We start from the raw sequence: 16140 nt of genomic DNA on the forward strand, positions 1-16140 counted from the left end.
TTTCTTTAATTTTTTTGCTAGGTCTAGACTAGTTTAGTTAGGCTTAGTTTTTCATGAATTATTTTGTTTATTTGTTAGGGTTTATTTAGTTTTAAGTCTGCCTTATTTAGCCTTGATGGCGGATATTGTATTAATAAATGAAATGAAATGAAATGAAATGAAATGAAATATGAAGTATATGAAGGAGGAGATATCTCGAACCATTCCATACATTGTTCGTGTCTGATGTATTGTTTGATGGCTACCAGAGCGCCGGATAACCATTGGTAAAGTGTCATCGTGAATCTATTTCCCGCCTATCCCGATGTAAACAAATAAAAATTCTTCTCAATACGTCAAAAATTCTGGGTTCATTTAGTTTGATGCTGAGCTTTCAACAAAATTTGCAGTAAAGAACAGTTTAGTAGAACAGTAGAAATAATAAAATGATGTTCATAACAAATGTTTGTGCTAGTGAAGCTGCTGCTAAGAGAGAATTAATACGCCATCGCAAATTGCTACGAAATAACACGGATCCTCTCGCTCTTGCTGATGAAGCGTATGTACCATAACGAATTAAATATACTACTGTTTACTTACTCGAAATTGATTATTGTTTTAGCTTTATTCAAAATTTTAGAGTTTCAAAGGCCATATTTTTGTACCTTTTTGATGGTCTTCACGCGCAATTAAATTCTCAACGATGTTATGGACTCGACACGAAAGAACAAATAGCAGCATGCCTAATTTTTTTTGCAACCGGAAGCTACCAACGTGGCGTTGGGAAAGATTTCCATATTGCAATTGCGCAAAAAACGTTTTCAAAAGTACTACAGCAAACATTAGTCCCTCTTCATAATTTAATAAGAGATTGGATTAAATTGGCGATGTCCGAAGAGGAGCGACAAGAGGCAAAAGATTTCTTTTTTGAAAAAAGTGGATTTGAAAATATCGTCATGTGTGTTGATGGTACCCACATAAAAATAAAAAAAACCACGTAACCGACCACTACAGTATTTAAACCGGAAGAACGTTTATAGCATCAATGCTTTGATTGTAAGTATATTTATATTTTTTGCAAAAACATAAACAAAAGCTAACAACATTTTGTTTATTGAAGGTATGTGATCACAAATACCGGATTAGGGCGATCGACGCTCGTTTTGCAGGATCAAACCATGACGCCCATATCTGGAGAGTAAGTCCAGTCCGGGCTTATTTTGAGCACTTACATAGAAGTGGCCAAAATGACAGACTATTTGGTAGTTTGAAATTTTGTATCATGTAAAAAACACATTTTAATACTACTGTTTATATTCAGGAGATGCTGGATATCCCTCAGAACCTTGGATAGTAAGACCTCATCGTGATCCGGATGAGGGTTCTGTGGAAGCACAAGAAAACTCAAAAATATCGTCGGGAAGAATTACTGTGGAGCAAAGTATAGGAATCCTAAAATCACGGTTCAGATGTCTGTTAGGAGCTGAAAGATCCCTGAATTACGATCCAAGAAAGGCAGGACTAATAACCAATACGTGTTGTGCATTACACAACATGTGTATTGAACACAATATAGAGTGGCAACAGACGTTCAATAGTATTATACGTGGTATAGAAGATTCATAGAAGAAAACAGGAAAAAAGAAAAAGTAACAGTGAAATTCAATAAATTTATGAAATTTTCAATTTTAATGTAGTTTTCGAAAATTGAATCAATACAAACAAAGAAATTCAATACTGAGTGCCATCGCAACAACTTACTAAGCTAAACGTTTTTTCTCTAATTCTAGTTTTAACATTTGAGCCTCAATTTGCTTATTAGCTATTGCTTTTTTTAATTCTAACTGGCTATTTGATATTTGTAATTTTAAATCTAACTCTTTTGATGACAAAATTTGCCTTAATTCTAATTCCTTATTTGCTAATTCAACCTTAAAATCGAATATTTTTTGTTTCAAATCCAAATCTCTTTCTGCTACCGCGCGTTTAGCATTTATGTATTCTTTTATAACACACAAAAATGCTTTTTTTAATTCTAATTCTTCCTGTTTTATGACTGCCAGTTTTTCTGTTGTCCTATTGTACCTTTTAAATTCTAGCAACTGTAGTTCAGCAACACTTCTCTTTTTAAAGCGATGAAATTGTGTACCATGCACATTTGCTTCATCTTCATTTTCATGTTGCTGTTGTTGTAATTGTTGTTGCTGTTGTGATTGTTGTTGCTCTTGAAGCTGATGTTGAGTTCGCTGCTGCTGTTGTGAAGTTTGTTGCTGCTGTAGCAAAGGTTGTTGCTGCTGCTGAGAAGTGTGCTGCTGCTGTTGCGAAGTTAGTTGCTGCTGTTGCGGGTTTTGTTGACTTTGTTTTTGTTGTTGTGGTTGTTTTTGAAGTTGTGATGACGGCCCGGGTTGAGGCTCATATTGTAGTGAATCTACACCTAACATAGGCAGATCGGGTGTGCCTACTATGGACTGTCTTAAATCTAACAGTTCGATCACATGTTTCTCCATCATAGAGAAACTACTCAAATTACATGGACCTCCACCTGTAGCCCTATACTCTCTGTTATTGTGGGCGAGCTTTTTTTTAACCCTGATTTATAATCTGCCCAGACCTGACAATAAATAGGATGAACATTGATATAAAAATACTAGTTCAGAAAATATAATTTACTATGTAAACTTACTTTTTTCCAGCCTGAGCCATCTTTCATAGGTGGTCCTAATAAATTTAATTGGTTGGAAACTTCCTCCCAAAATGCGGTGCTCCCCTTACTCCTATCACCCACAACATCGCTATTCTGCTCGATTAACGAAATAAGTCGCTCGAACTGAGACTTATTGGTAGTTTTTCTTTTGTCCTACAATATGTATCATACAAGATTAGAAACGATATGAAGAGATTTGCATGTGATTAGCCTTACTTACAGCCATATTCATTGAAATCAATACACTTCTTGTTTTAACAAGTGTTCCACTGCAACTAGTCAACAAAACGGCTGCTCTGGGTTGGCTATACCGTTAACCAATACGCCAAAATATTTCGTAGTATTAATAAGAAGTTCAACCAACACAAAACCCATCCGCATGGAACAGAGTACGACGGTTTGAAACGGCATGGTCAAGTGGCATTGTTTTGTTTTTCTAGGAAATTTTCAGCACGAGCTTTGCACTGTTGGTGATTTTATGAGGTTGGACCAAAATAGTAAAATATATATCTTAAAATATCAGAAGTTAACAAAAAACGTACAGATAACCTGTTGGTTTGTTGTTGTATTGCAAAATGATATAAATTGTATAATCTGTTTGTATTAGATTATACGAACATTATAACATTCTAATTTATAAATGTAATGAAAAACGTTTTGACCACAATAAAGGCCATAGTGCAGTTTCACATCGATTCTGCTCAGCGGATTGCCACCAGAACAAAATTGGGTAAATTATTTGAGGAGTAATTTGAGCAAATTTATTTTATGTTCATTTAGTAATATATATATTATATATATATATATATATATATATATATATATATATATATATATATATATATATATATATATATATATATATATATATATATATATATATATATATATATATATATATATATATATATATATATATATATATATATATATATATATATATATATTTATATATATATATATATATATATATATATATATATATATATATATATATATATATATGTGTGTGCGTGTGTGTGTGTATATATATATATATATCTATATTTAATTTATTTATATGATTACATTATTTTATCCGATATATTTTATGTTTTTATATACATTTTCAAAACTGATGAAAACTTTTTTTTATTGGAAATAGATAACAAAACATTTCCTAAATGTTACATACCTCTAAGTTCCAATCACTTCAATCATTTTAAGCAAAATTTAAAGCAAAACGTTACATTGAAAACAACATTCGTTCCAAATCCGCAGCGCAAAACCTCGCGGATTTCTCCCCATACAAACGGGAACGTTCGACCCCGGCAGGTAGAACTCATTCTTTCGCGCGCTTCTTACGGTCTCTCAATGGTACGTTATTTTAAAATTGAGCGCCAAGTGAGCGCCTTCTGACAACCGCGGCGAACGGATCTCGTCGTTCGAAGCCTACCCCTCCCAACAATGGCACTCAAATTCTCTCATTTTCTCATGCCCTCTCTGTCACATTCGTAGCTCGATCTCCTTCTTCTGGGACTTACCCTCTCAACAATCTCAGAGAGAATTTGTATGAAATTTCTTGGGCTTGTTCTCGGCTTGTTCTCGGCTTATTGGTATAAACGTCACTCAGAGAACAAGCCCAATATGAACAAGCGCTCAGTGACGTCACGGTGTAGCCGTATTGATGCGAGTCCACACAATGGGGGTCGACCCATTCCAACTGCTGTCAAAATGAAACAACAAAGGTATTTGGTTTGCATGCGTTTTATTGAACAATAACAAGTCGACAAGTGGCGTCGTTTTGAGTAGCTAAAAATCAGTTCCGGATTTACGTTTTGTCCTATTCCAGCTCGTATTAGTTAGTGAAATAGTTGTTCGGCTTCCGGTAAATCTGTAAGTGAAGGAATCAAAGCGTTAATACATCGAAATCATAACAAATTAGTTGATTTTACCTGTACCTATTATTTTAGATAATCATGACATCAAACGTCGGACGAGCTCCGGATGCTTCGACGAGTAGTTCCCAGGAGTGTCCTTGTGTAGAACTAGCGCAGGAAAATAAAAAAGATATAAGGACAGTTTTGAATGCAGTGATGGACGTGCGAATGAAACAGGACGAGATTTTAAAAACTCAAAGCCAAAGCCAAGTTGAACCAACCCAAAATGATGATGGGCATATGGAAGATGAAGAATACTTTTTGTTCGCTTTGGTTTCAACCAAGATCGGTCTAGATGACTTAGAAGAAAGCATAGCGTCAGCAGAGCGCTTCAATAATTTAAAAGGATGGCTTATGAAGAAGGTAAAAGCATCAAACGCAAAGAGCAGAATGCATCGCGTTCTTTACCTATTATTTAATAGGATATTTATAGTAGATTGCAGTTGGAGTGGACGGGGAGGCAACGGGCCTAAGGTAGAATTCAGGAAATATTCTAATATCCTCCGTCTATTTGCTGTTGTCGGAGGAGCAGGAAGGGCTTTAGAGGATTCTATTGTTGAGGATTTTTTTATAAAGAAATTTAAAAATTCGCAATCAGCTGCCCAAGCGAAAGGCATTGTGAAAAGTGTCAGTCGTGGTACGTTTTCAAGAAAGAAGAAGAAGAATTAGATAAATAAGATAGAGTTCAATAATGTTCCTTTCACGATTTTTTTTGCTTTGGATTTGTTGATATTGATAAGGCTTTTTTTTTTATTTTTGATTGTTGCTGAACTATTAGTCAATTGAAAAATATAAGGGAATTCATAAATGCTAGTAAATGTTGATAGTAATTGATTTTTTGGTTTAAGGTAGTTGTATGAATTATTCTAAATAATGTGGATATCAGTAAATATAAAATATTATGGAGTTTAAGTTATAAAAAGTTTCTATGAGTAATTTTCCTTTAACATACCAATTTTTATATTCATAATTGATTGAACTGGTACAATGAATAAGTTGCAAAGTTAGCTTTAAGATTATTACCATAATTATGACACTTCATAGTTATCATACTTTGTGAATAACTTTTACAGAACAGAGATGGTCACATGCACGTTTGTCGAATACTCACTTGCTTACCTTTTTATCAAGTGCTAACCAGTTTTGAGGTCTACCATTAACCGCTTTCAATACAGCGCCGTCGTTTATTAAATGATCTGTTGATGAGGTCTAATGGGAACGTATGTTTTCAAGTGGCACGACCATTTACGGGACTCATACAACCTGAAATTTATATTAAATATATTTTCACAATTATAAGCTTGGAATAACGGTCCCCAAAGCGTACTTACTCAAAGATGTATATGTTTAAGTACAAGCAAGCAACGCCATACATACGCTTCGCGCAGCAGCATGAAGCCTTGCGCGTACGATGCCTTTCGCGCTCCGTGCTCCAGCGAGTTGTTTGCTGCCCTGAGCACGTTCATCCTTCGGCGTGGATAAGTAGCTGGAGAAGTCTGCTTCGTCTTTTGGCATCACCGGAACGCTATGGTACATTGCGACAATTTCCGTCAACTTGCCCACACCCTTCTGGCCGGCCCTGTCACGAATACAATCCAGCAAGTATCCCTTATAGTCGCAGTAGAATGATCCACGTGATATCGATCAGAAACGCATTCAGCACATCCTTGTTCCACACGTCGAAATCCTTTCCTTCTGTGTCTTGCCGAACGCCAGCATCAGGTGGCACGCTGAGCAGATCAGTTGCATGTAATCGTACTCTTGTGTCGTGCCTGGACATCGTCCCGTTGTGTACAATTTCCACAGTGTCCGGCACCGCATATGCCGATTCGTTCACAACACGGGTTACCGTTAGATTTTGCGCATATAACCTACCGGGAGAAAGGTCACCTACATTACAACCAGTCAATTTAAACAGAACAAGTTCAACCCACCGGGAACATTTCCTTCATCCCCGGAAAAAGCGTCCGGGTGTGGGAAGGGTCGTAGCGAGCCCCTTCCTCTGCACCGCTTAACAGCTGCAGACGATGTCGACTAAATAATCCCCGTCAGAAAAGGTTATATGGCACAAATCACATCCTAAAATGAAACAATCATCGAAATTAAACACAAGCACACCTTACCTCAGCGTCAGCGTCGTGCTTGAAGGTTAAAAATTTCATCCTGCTTTATTGAATGCTCCAAGCTATTTTTTTGGCTTCCACCACAACTAAATAATACTGTCGTGGTTAGTTTTATGTTTAATCTACAAAACAAAACGTTTTTTATAAGAAATATCACATAATTTGCACAAAATACTCACAAGATCGCCGCACACGCAAAAACTTGCTGTTTACATTTTGGCTTCACTCTCATTTGACATGTCAAAAATTTGCAAGCCCCGAAGTGTGGATCAAAAAGGGGGGTGGGAGGGGAGAGAAGGTGATGAGATCGAAGCGGCACGAAATGGCCGTTGCAAAAACCGCATGCTCAGAACGCTAAGTCCCAGAAGAAGGAGATCGAGCTACGAATGTGACAGAGAGGGCATGAGAAAATGAGAGAATTTGAGTGCCATTGTTGGGAGGGTAGCGTTCTGAGCATGCGGTTTTTGCAACGGCCATTTCGTGCCGCTTCGATCTCATCACCTTCTCTCCCCTCCCACCCCCCTTTTTGATCCACACTTCGGGGCTTGCAAATTTTTGACATGTCAAATGAGAGTGAAGCCAAAATGTAAACAGCAAGTTTTTGCGTGTGCGGCGATCTTGTGAGTATTTTGTGCAAATTATGTGATATTTCTTATAAAAAACGTTTTGTTTTGTAGATTAAACATAAAACTAACCACGACAGTATTATTTAGTTGTGGTGGAAGCCAAAAAAATAGCTTGGAGCATTCAATAAAGCAGGATGAAATTTTTAACCTTCAAGCACGACGCTGACGCTGAGGTAAGGTGTGCTTGTGTTTAATTTCGATGATTGTTTCATTTTAGGATGTGATTTGTGCCATATAACCTTTTCTGACGGGGATTATTTAGTCGACATCGTCTGCAGCTGTTAAGCGGTGCAGAGGAAGGGGCTCGCTACGACCCTTCCCACACCCGGACGCTTTTTCCGGGGATGAAGGAAATGTTCCCGGTGGGTTGAACTTGTTCTGTTTAAATTGACTGGTTGTAATGTAGGTGACCTTTCTCCCGGTAGGTTATATGCGCAAAATCTAACGGTAACCCGTGTTGTGAACGAATCGGCATATGCGGTGCCGGACACTGTGGAAATTGTACACAACGGGACGATGTCCAGGCACGACACAAGAGTACGATTACATGCAACTGATCTGCTCAGCGTGCCACCTGATGCTGGCGTTCGGCAAGACACAGAAGGAAAGGATTTCGACGTGTGGAACAAGGATGTGCTGAATGCGTTTCTGATCGATATCACGTGGATCATTCTACTGCGACTATAAGGGATACTTGCTGGATTGTATTCGTGACAGGGCCGGCCAGAAGGGTGTGGGCAAGTTGACGGAAATTGTCGCAATGTACCATAGCGTTCCGGTGATGCCAAAAGACGAAGCAGACTTCTCCAGCTACTTATCCACGCCGAAGGATGAACGTGCTCAGGGCAGCAAACAACTCGCTGGAGCACGGAGCGCGAAAGGCATCGTACGCGCAAGGCTTCATGCTGCTGCGCGAAGCGTATGTATGGCGTTGCTTGCTTGTACTTAAACATATACATCTTTGAGTAAGTACGCTTTGGGGACCGTTATTCCAAGCTTATAATTGTGAAAATATATTTAATATAAATTTCAGGTTGTATGAGTCCCGTAAATGGTCGTGCCACTTGAAAACATACGTTCCCATTAGACCTCATCAACAGATCATTTAATAAACGACGGCGCTGTATTGAAAGCGGTTAATGGTAGACCTCAAAACTGGTTAGCACTTGATAAAAAGGTAAGCAAGTGAGTATTCGACAAACGTGCATGTGACCATCTCTGTTCTGTAAAAGTTATTCACAAAGTATGATAACTATGAAGTGTCATAATTATGGTAATAATCTTAAAGCTAACTTTGCAACTTATTCATTGTACCAGTTCAATCAATTATGAATATAAAAATTGGTATGTTAAAGGAAAATTACTCATAGAAACTTTTTATAACTTAAACTCCATAATATTTTATATTTACTGATATCCACATTATTTAGAATAATTCATACAACTACCTTAAACCAAAAAATCAATTACTATCAACATTTACTAGCATTTATGAATTCCCTTATATTTTTCAATTGACTAATAGTTCAGCAACAATCAAAAATAAAAAAAAAACCTTATCAATATCAACAAATCCAAAGCAAAAAAAATCGTGAAAGGAACATTATTGAACTCTATCTTATTTATCTAATTCTTCTTCTTCTTTCTTGAAAACGTACCACGACTGACACTTTTCACAATGCCTTTCGCTTGGGCAGCTGATTGCGAATTTTTAAATTTCTTTATAAAAAAATCCTCAACAATAGAATCCTCTAAAGCCCTTCCTGCTCCTCCGACAACAGCAAATAGACGGAGGATATTAGAATATTTCCTGAATTCTACCTTAGGCCCGTTGCCTCCCCGTCCACTCCAACTGCAATCTACTATAAATATCCTATTAAATAATAGGTAAAGAACGCGATGCATTCTGCTCTTTGCGTTTGATGCTTTTACCTTCTTCATAAGCCATCCTTTTAAATTATTGAAGCGCTCTGCTGACGCTATGCTTTCTTCTAAGTCATCTAGACCGATCTTGGTTGAAACCAAAGCGAACAAAAAGTATTCTTCATCTTCCATATGCCCATCATCATTTTGGGTTGGTTCAACTTGGCTTTGGCTTTGAGTTTTTAAAATCTCGTCCTGTTTCATTCGCACGTCCATCACTGCATTCAAAACTGTCCTTATATCTTTTTTATTTTCCTGCGCTAGTTCTACACAAGGACACTCCTGGGAACTACTCGTCGAAGCATCCGGAGCTCGTCCGACGTTTGATGTCATGATTATCTAAAATAATAGGTACAGGTAAAATCAACTAATTTGTTATGATTTCGATGTATTAACGCTTTGATTCCTTCACTTACAGATTTACCGGAAGCCGAACAACTATTTCACTAACTAATACGAGCTGGAATAGGACAAAACGTAAATCCGGAACTGATTTTTAGCTACTCAAAACGACGCCACTTGTCGACTTGTTATTGTTCAATAAAACGCATGCAAACCAAATACCTTTGTTGTTTCATTTTGACAGCAGTTGGAATGGGTCGACCCCCATTGTGTGGACTCGCATCAATACGGCTACACCGTGACGTCACTGAGCGCTTGTTCATATTGGGCTTGTTCTCTGAGTGACGTTTATACCAATAAGCCGAGAACAAGCCGAGAACAAGCCCAAGAAATTTCATACAAATTCTCTCTGAGATTGTTGAGAGGGACCCGTCCGGCAAAATGAGTGTATTTTTTGAGTGATTTGAGTACCGTCCCCCGTTAGCAGTTACTCTTAGAGGAATGAGTTACACCCTCGCGCGAGCCCTCCCCCTCACCCCACCCGGAACGCACGGTGCGCTCTGCAGTTCTCAATGTGTTGTGTTCTTTCCAATCATGCTACCAACACATCCAAAGATATTTGTTTCTTTCGTTTCTCGTTTTCTTTCATTCATTGCCACGATCTCAAATACGCACTTATTCTAACAACAAACACAAACACGGTCATTTTTGGTTACATTAAACACTTTATTGAAACATAAATTACACTTTCACAACACATTTAGAATCCTTCATACTCACGAATGGCATCATACTGCAAAGTACCGGGTCGAGCCAGGCTGCGGGAAACTTGTCGACAATCTGCGTTGCCTCTGTTCAGCAAATTCTTACCTGTCGATGCACGCACTGCATGTGCGTCTGTACACACTGTTCACTTCACACTTTATCTAAACACACCGGCGCACGAGACTTATAACGAAATGCGCATCAACGCACAAACACTGCGCGCGGGACTTAGAGCGAAACGCGCACAACCATCTCCGACAAAGCGTTGCGCTGTACTGGTGGTTTTGTACGCGTAGGAGGGGGGACATACGGAGCGATGGTTCGATGCTGTAGTGTAAGCGAGACAACACGATGTGACGAGCAGCTCCAAGTTGTTGAGCTCGCTGAAAGAAGACACACACACACATTCACAGACGGCTCGTCAAAGCACGGTATTTGTATTGGTGTTAGTGAAGCGCGCGTGTAAAACAGAATGCGAACTCTCATCGCAGCGCGTTTCTCCGTGCTTCCTCAAGCTTCCTCATACCCCTCGGCCTGAATCACTCAAAATTTGGGGTCTCATTGTTTGCGTGGTATAGTCGCCCCGCGTATTTGCGATCGTGGCAATGCATAAAAGAAAACGAGAAACGAAAGAAACACATATCTTTGGACACATATAACTGCAGAGCGCACCGTGCGTTCCGGGTGGGGAGGGGGAGGGCTCGCGCGAGGGTGTAACTCATTCCTCTAAGAGTAACTGCTAACGGGGGACGGTACTCAAATCACTCAAAAAATACACTCATTTTGCCGGACGGGTATACTCGAGCGCTCGCACATGAGTGCAAGCAAACGCGGTATAGAGGATAGAGCGAGACAAACGATTATTTTGCTCCAAGCTTTCTACTTTTGTCCCGTTGGGTTGGAGCACCCAAATCAAAACAAAAATTTTAACACATCAAACTTGGTTAATAATTTATCACTTTTATTAAATTAAAATCAACAATATAATATAACAAATAAAAGCGCATTTAAACACATAGCTTCACACAATCTAGCTGCAAACCACACACATTCTTTATATAAAAAAACCGTCGTATTTCAAATAGTCGCCTATTTTCGTGGATCCCGTTGTTGATGCTTAATACAGCAAAAAAAAAACCATTGAAATAAAGCAGCGCTAATCACATATTTAAGATAAATGATGAAAGATAAGCGCAGCTTCATTTCAATGTGCACAACACTTCAACACTTAGCGAAACTTCGATCGCCTGGGACTTAGGCTAACACGCGCGCAGCCTTTCAGGGCGAACGCTTGAGCTGAACGCCGTCCTCCTTTAGATGTGAAAACACGACATACATTATATTTTCATAATGATCCTTTTCTGTCCTGTTAGTTGGTTTAACTACTATCATGATCTCTTTGACTTTAACTCTTCCTTAAATGCTTTCCACTCTCGCGCCCTTTCCTTTCAATCATTTTCCTGATTTCTCTTCATACTTCCTTCTATATTATCTTTATCTCTCTCTAAGTTTACGATTTTTTTATCTTTCATTATACTTTTTTATACTTCTCTACCTCATTTTAGTTATACTAGTTAATTTGGCCCGGTTACAGGGCTACGCTAAATAAAATAAAAAAGTAAAACAAAAATTACTGCTCAAATTTTATATCAGAAGACTCCTAAATAAGTCTGCGATGCTGCTTTTTTTGATAGCATTGATACGAATAATCCGATGCGTTGTATGATGATGACAGTTAAATGTTTACCAATATCGTTGTCATCGCGTGAATCCTGTATATTGCTTATGTTAAGAACCTATGGTTCATTACGCATTGCATGATCTATAATCGGTTTTCATCTCTATCATTTGGTTTAACACGGTAGTTAACAATCTTATGTTTCTTGTTCTTGAATATAAAGCACTTCCTATTTGATTTCGTGTGTACACAGGTGCAGTATTTTGCAGTTTGTCATGATATTTTTGGAGCAAACTTGACGGTTTTTAAAGACGAAGACACGAAACCAACACACGAAGACGAAAACAAACAACTTAACTTACTTTATTTTATATGAGGCAGTAAGCTTATTTGCCTAATAAAATTCTTACATAAATCTTTATCTGTATTGATCGATAGAAATAATCATGAAAAAACGTTTACTTCTAGGCATCATTATTGTTAATAGTGGCACACTATATTGCAACAACAGCCTCAATCGGTGTACCTGTTAAAGTACAATAACAAAATGATTTATATTTGCTTATCTGTATGAACATCATATGAATTTGCTTACCGCATAAACAGCCCTTCGATTGCCTATTACAGTGGGTAGGTACAGTCCAAGATGTTGCAAGGACTGGCCTTGCGCCTTGTTAATTGTCATCGCAAAGCATACCTGAATTGGAAATTGTTTCCGGCGAATTTGGAACGGAATATTCGCATCGTTGCTGTCACATAAAATGCGTGGTAATAGTACGTCATCTCCCTGTCGTTTGCCGGTTAAGATTCGAGCGTGTATGCAGTGCGGTTTCATTTCGATGACCAGCTGACGCGTTCCATTGCACAACCCACGTTCGGTATTCAAATTACGAAGCAGCAAAACTGGTGTATATTTTTTCAATCGCAAGCAATGAACTGGAATTCCACTTAAGTTGATTGAATGCAGGAATTCAGGCTGCATCTGTAGCGTTTCGTGTTCTTCTGGATTTACTAACGCGTCTACCGAAAGATATTCCTGTACTGGCCCAGGTAGTTGTTCTAGTACGCAGTTATTGATTGCGGTTACATCAACATTTTTCGGAGAGAGAATAGCTCGGTCCGAAAAATATTTCAGATGTTCGAAATATTGTCTAATATCTGGATAGACGCGATTAATCAATATTCGTACGTTGTCATCAACGCTGGCAGAGCGAGGTAATACCATATCACGGGGAATTTTTGCAAAAGATGCATCCAACCCCGGAAAGGTAGCATGGCGACCCTCACCGATGCGGAGAAGGAAATCGGTAAAGTTTTGTAGATCGTTTGCACTCCGCACGGTTGATGCAGTATGGACGCGCATATTGACATGCAATCTCAATACCTTAAATTGCTCCCACAATGCACTCTTTTTTAAACACTGCTGGATAACCTGTGCATCTGTACCTTTCGGGACGATTGGAAGAATCTGTCGAAAATCGCCACAGAGTAGCAAGACCTTACCGCCAAACGGCCTATGCACACCCACGATGTCTTGTAGAGTACGGTCGACAGCTTCAAGAGCGTAGCGACTGCTCATCGAGGCTTCGTCCCAGACGATGAGTGCTGCTTGCCGCATCAGGTTCGCAAGGGATGATTGTACGGGTATATTACACGTACTGTTTTCGTCAAGTGCCAGAGGTAACTTAAAGGTCGAGTGCACCGTTTTACCTCCCGTCAAGAGTAACGCTGCGATACCACTTGAGGCTGCAGCAAGAGCAATCTTCGACTGGCGGCGCGTATAAGCCAGAATCTTCTCTAGAAGGAATGATTTTCCGGTACCACCTGGTCCATCCAAGAAGAACAGGTTGCGATGTTCTTCGGGTAAGCCTTCGAATTCCGATTCGTGACGATCCACCGCTGCTGCTACGACATCGTATACCAAACGCTGTTCGACATTTAGCATATGCAACGATGCTAGTGTTTCGTCAAGCGTGTTGATGGAGTACGAACGCTCCGCATCTATGTGCATGTTGACACTGGTTTGATCGGACAGTAGTTGATCTATTGGTATAAATTGGTGAAAATCGGCTAACTGTGGCATACCCGAGATGCTGGTGAGCGTTTTTGATGGTGTGCTTTCCCGTAAGTATTTTTCGATTAGACGGAGAGCCTGAAACTGTTCCAGTGCACGCAGTATACGATTTTGATCAGATTCTTCCGATGTGTAGCGGTCACGATGCTGCCAATGAAAGTCTTCGCACAGATGATCTACGTATGTGTCCCATAGGCGGCGAGGATTCTGTGCCAATCCTTGAGAAAGGATAACTGCAAACAAATTGCGCAACTGGGAAGGCATTTGAAATGTGACGGCTTCTTGCATGGCCCGATCCCATTCGAGATCGTCTTGAAATAGTCCAGCCATTGTTGCTGCTTCTTGGTAGCTCGCAAACACAGTTCCGTCGACAGTCCGCAGGTCCTCGAATGAAGTTGGACCTTTGCGGTAGCACAGCAACAATCGTAGGCAATACCGTTCCATTTGTGACATAGAGCAGTACACCATTCGACCAACCACGATACAGAACTCTCTAATGCGTGGGACCCATTGCATTCCTGGTCCGTCGTACCATGGCAATCGATGAGTGGGTTTATCAAACCGATAGTAAGTTGGGACTTCTTGGTACGTTAGATTCCGTGCGCCAGGATCATTTGCTGCCAGCTGGAAAAAGCGCGTTAACATGGTATGATGACCTCATTCTAACACAGAATTTACATTTTCGTTTGGCTGGAACGTGATACGATGTTGGTGTTCCAGATGTATGGGCAATTGAACGACGGTCACCGTTTTGGCCTGCATCTCAAAACCAAATATAACCCACATAGCTTGAGAGGCTGAGATGTATCGTGCATCCTGATACTGTTGAATTTCATCGCATGACTGCGTGTCAGTGGAAAATGCTACATGGTCGCAACCCTTAAACAAATACTTGTGCAAGTATTTTATACTGGCCACCGATGCGCATATTTCCACATTAATGTGGCAGTTATACTTATGGCAAAGCCATGGATTGTATGGCACCACATACCGGTTGTCCAATTCCACTCCCTTAACGACGACTTTGCGTCCATCGTTGCGGCGACGATACACGGGATATCCGTCCTCGGCCTGACGCGTTTCCTTGGTATACTGCTTAGGGAACCACTTCGAACAAACGCCATCCTTCATGCAAGGTGCTTGAGGATTCGATCTACCGCAAGGTCCATGCATCATACACTTGCTCACTGTTTCGTTTAACTCCTCGTTCGCTTGGTCCGGAATTTCAGCCAAAACCAAACGGTCGTAATCCGCCGCCGACCGTGGTTTGTCCGTGTCACCGAGGATTATCAAACAGTGTGCATGCGGTAGGCCACGCTTTTGGAATTCAATAACGTGTATTCGCGCAATCTCGAGTCCCAGCACTCCTGCCGACAGATCTTCAAAAATAGCTTTTAATTTTAAACGAAAAACACGCACTGTAAGGTCAGGACGATCTGCGGCTTGCTGCCTTGGAAGAAGAGCCTCCGTCACTTCCGGCCATTTGGGATTGCAAGTGACCGTTATAAACAGGTCAGGCTTTCCGATCGCTCGCACAATCGCCATTGAATCTTGATATTGTGCCCGCATGAATCGGTCGCCGCCGGGGAAAGATGGTGCGAGAATAATACGCGTTCCTGCCTGGCCAAGGTTTCTGTGATTTCCAATTGGTTCGCCATGTAGTTGCTGGTCTGCTAGTCCAGCGAAGTCCATAATGCCAGAGTAAGCATCAGCACGCAGCTGGGCTTGATGGTCGCGATGATATTTAAGCCGCTGTTCTTCTATTTTGCAGCACTGATCAACTGCGTATTGCTGCATCAGTCGACCAGCACGATGTATAAGAGACATTTCTCCTGCCCGTGTGCACATCCGATAGGCAGCGTACTCGCGAAGAGTAATCTGTCGGGAAGATCTCGTAGGCTGCTCGTTTATCACGTCAGCTGATTCTTCAACAGCGGAGCGATTTTCACGCGCAGAATGAGTGTTATCTTTTCGTGCTGCCTTCGTAATGCCGAACGTCCATCCAAC

General features: G+C 40.1%; 2 long non-coding RNA genes and 1 pseudogene across 3 annotated transcripts; 2 read left to right on the forward strand and 1 right to left on the reverse strand.

Moving 5' to 3' along the window:
• The first annotated feature begins 560 nt into the window (after positions 1-560).
• LOC133393138 (putative nuclease HARBI1) lies at positions 561-1775 on the forward strand (annotated as a pseudogene).
• Positions 1776-4413: 2638 nt separating this feature from the next.
• LOC133393539 (uncharacterized) lies at positions 4414-7169 on the reverse strand. 2 transcript variants are annotated; one of them, XR_009766242.1, is made up of 6 exons: positions 6905-7169; positions 6537-6847; positions 5934-6473; positions 5722-5865; positions 4624-4710; positions 4414-4556 (listed from the first exon to the last, which is right to left on the reverse strand). It is a non-coding gene; the product is annotated as an uncharacterized LOC133393539 (long non-coding RNA). The 2 variants fall into 2 exon arrangements; XR_009766243.1 differs by having other exon boundaries at positions 4618-4710.
• Positions 7170-7186: 17 nt separating this feature from the next.
• LOC133393540 (uncharacterized) lies at positions 7187-9835 on the forward strand. Its single transcript, XR_009766244.1, has 6 exons — positions 7187-7345; positions 7403-7713; positions 7777-8316; positions 8385-8528; positions 9539-9625; positions 9693-9835. It is a non-coding gene; the product is annotated as an uncharacterized LOC133393540 (long non-coding RNA).
• Positions 9836-16140: the final 6305 nt, after the last annotated feature.

This window comes from Anopheles gambiae, chromosome 3 (genome assembly GCF_943734735.2).
Source record: "Anopheles gambiae chromosome 3, idAnoGambNW_F1_1, whole genome shotgun sequence".
In the NCBI taxonomy this organism is placed as follows: domain Eukaryota; kingdom Metazoa; phylum Arthropoda; class Insecta; order Diptera; family Culicidae; genus Anopheles; species Anopheles gambiae.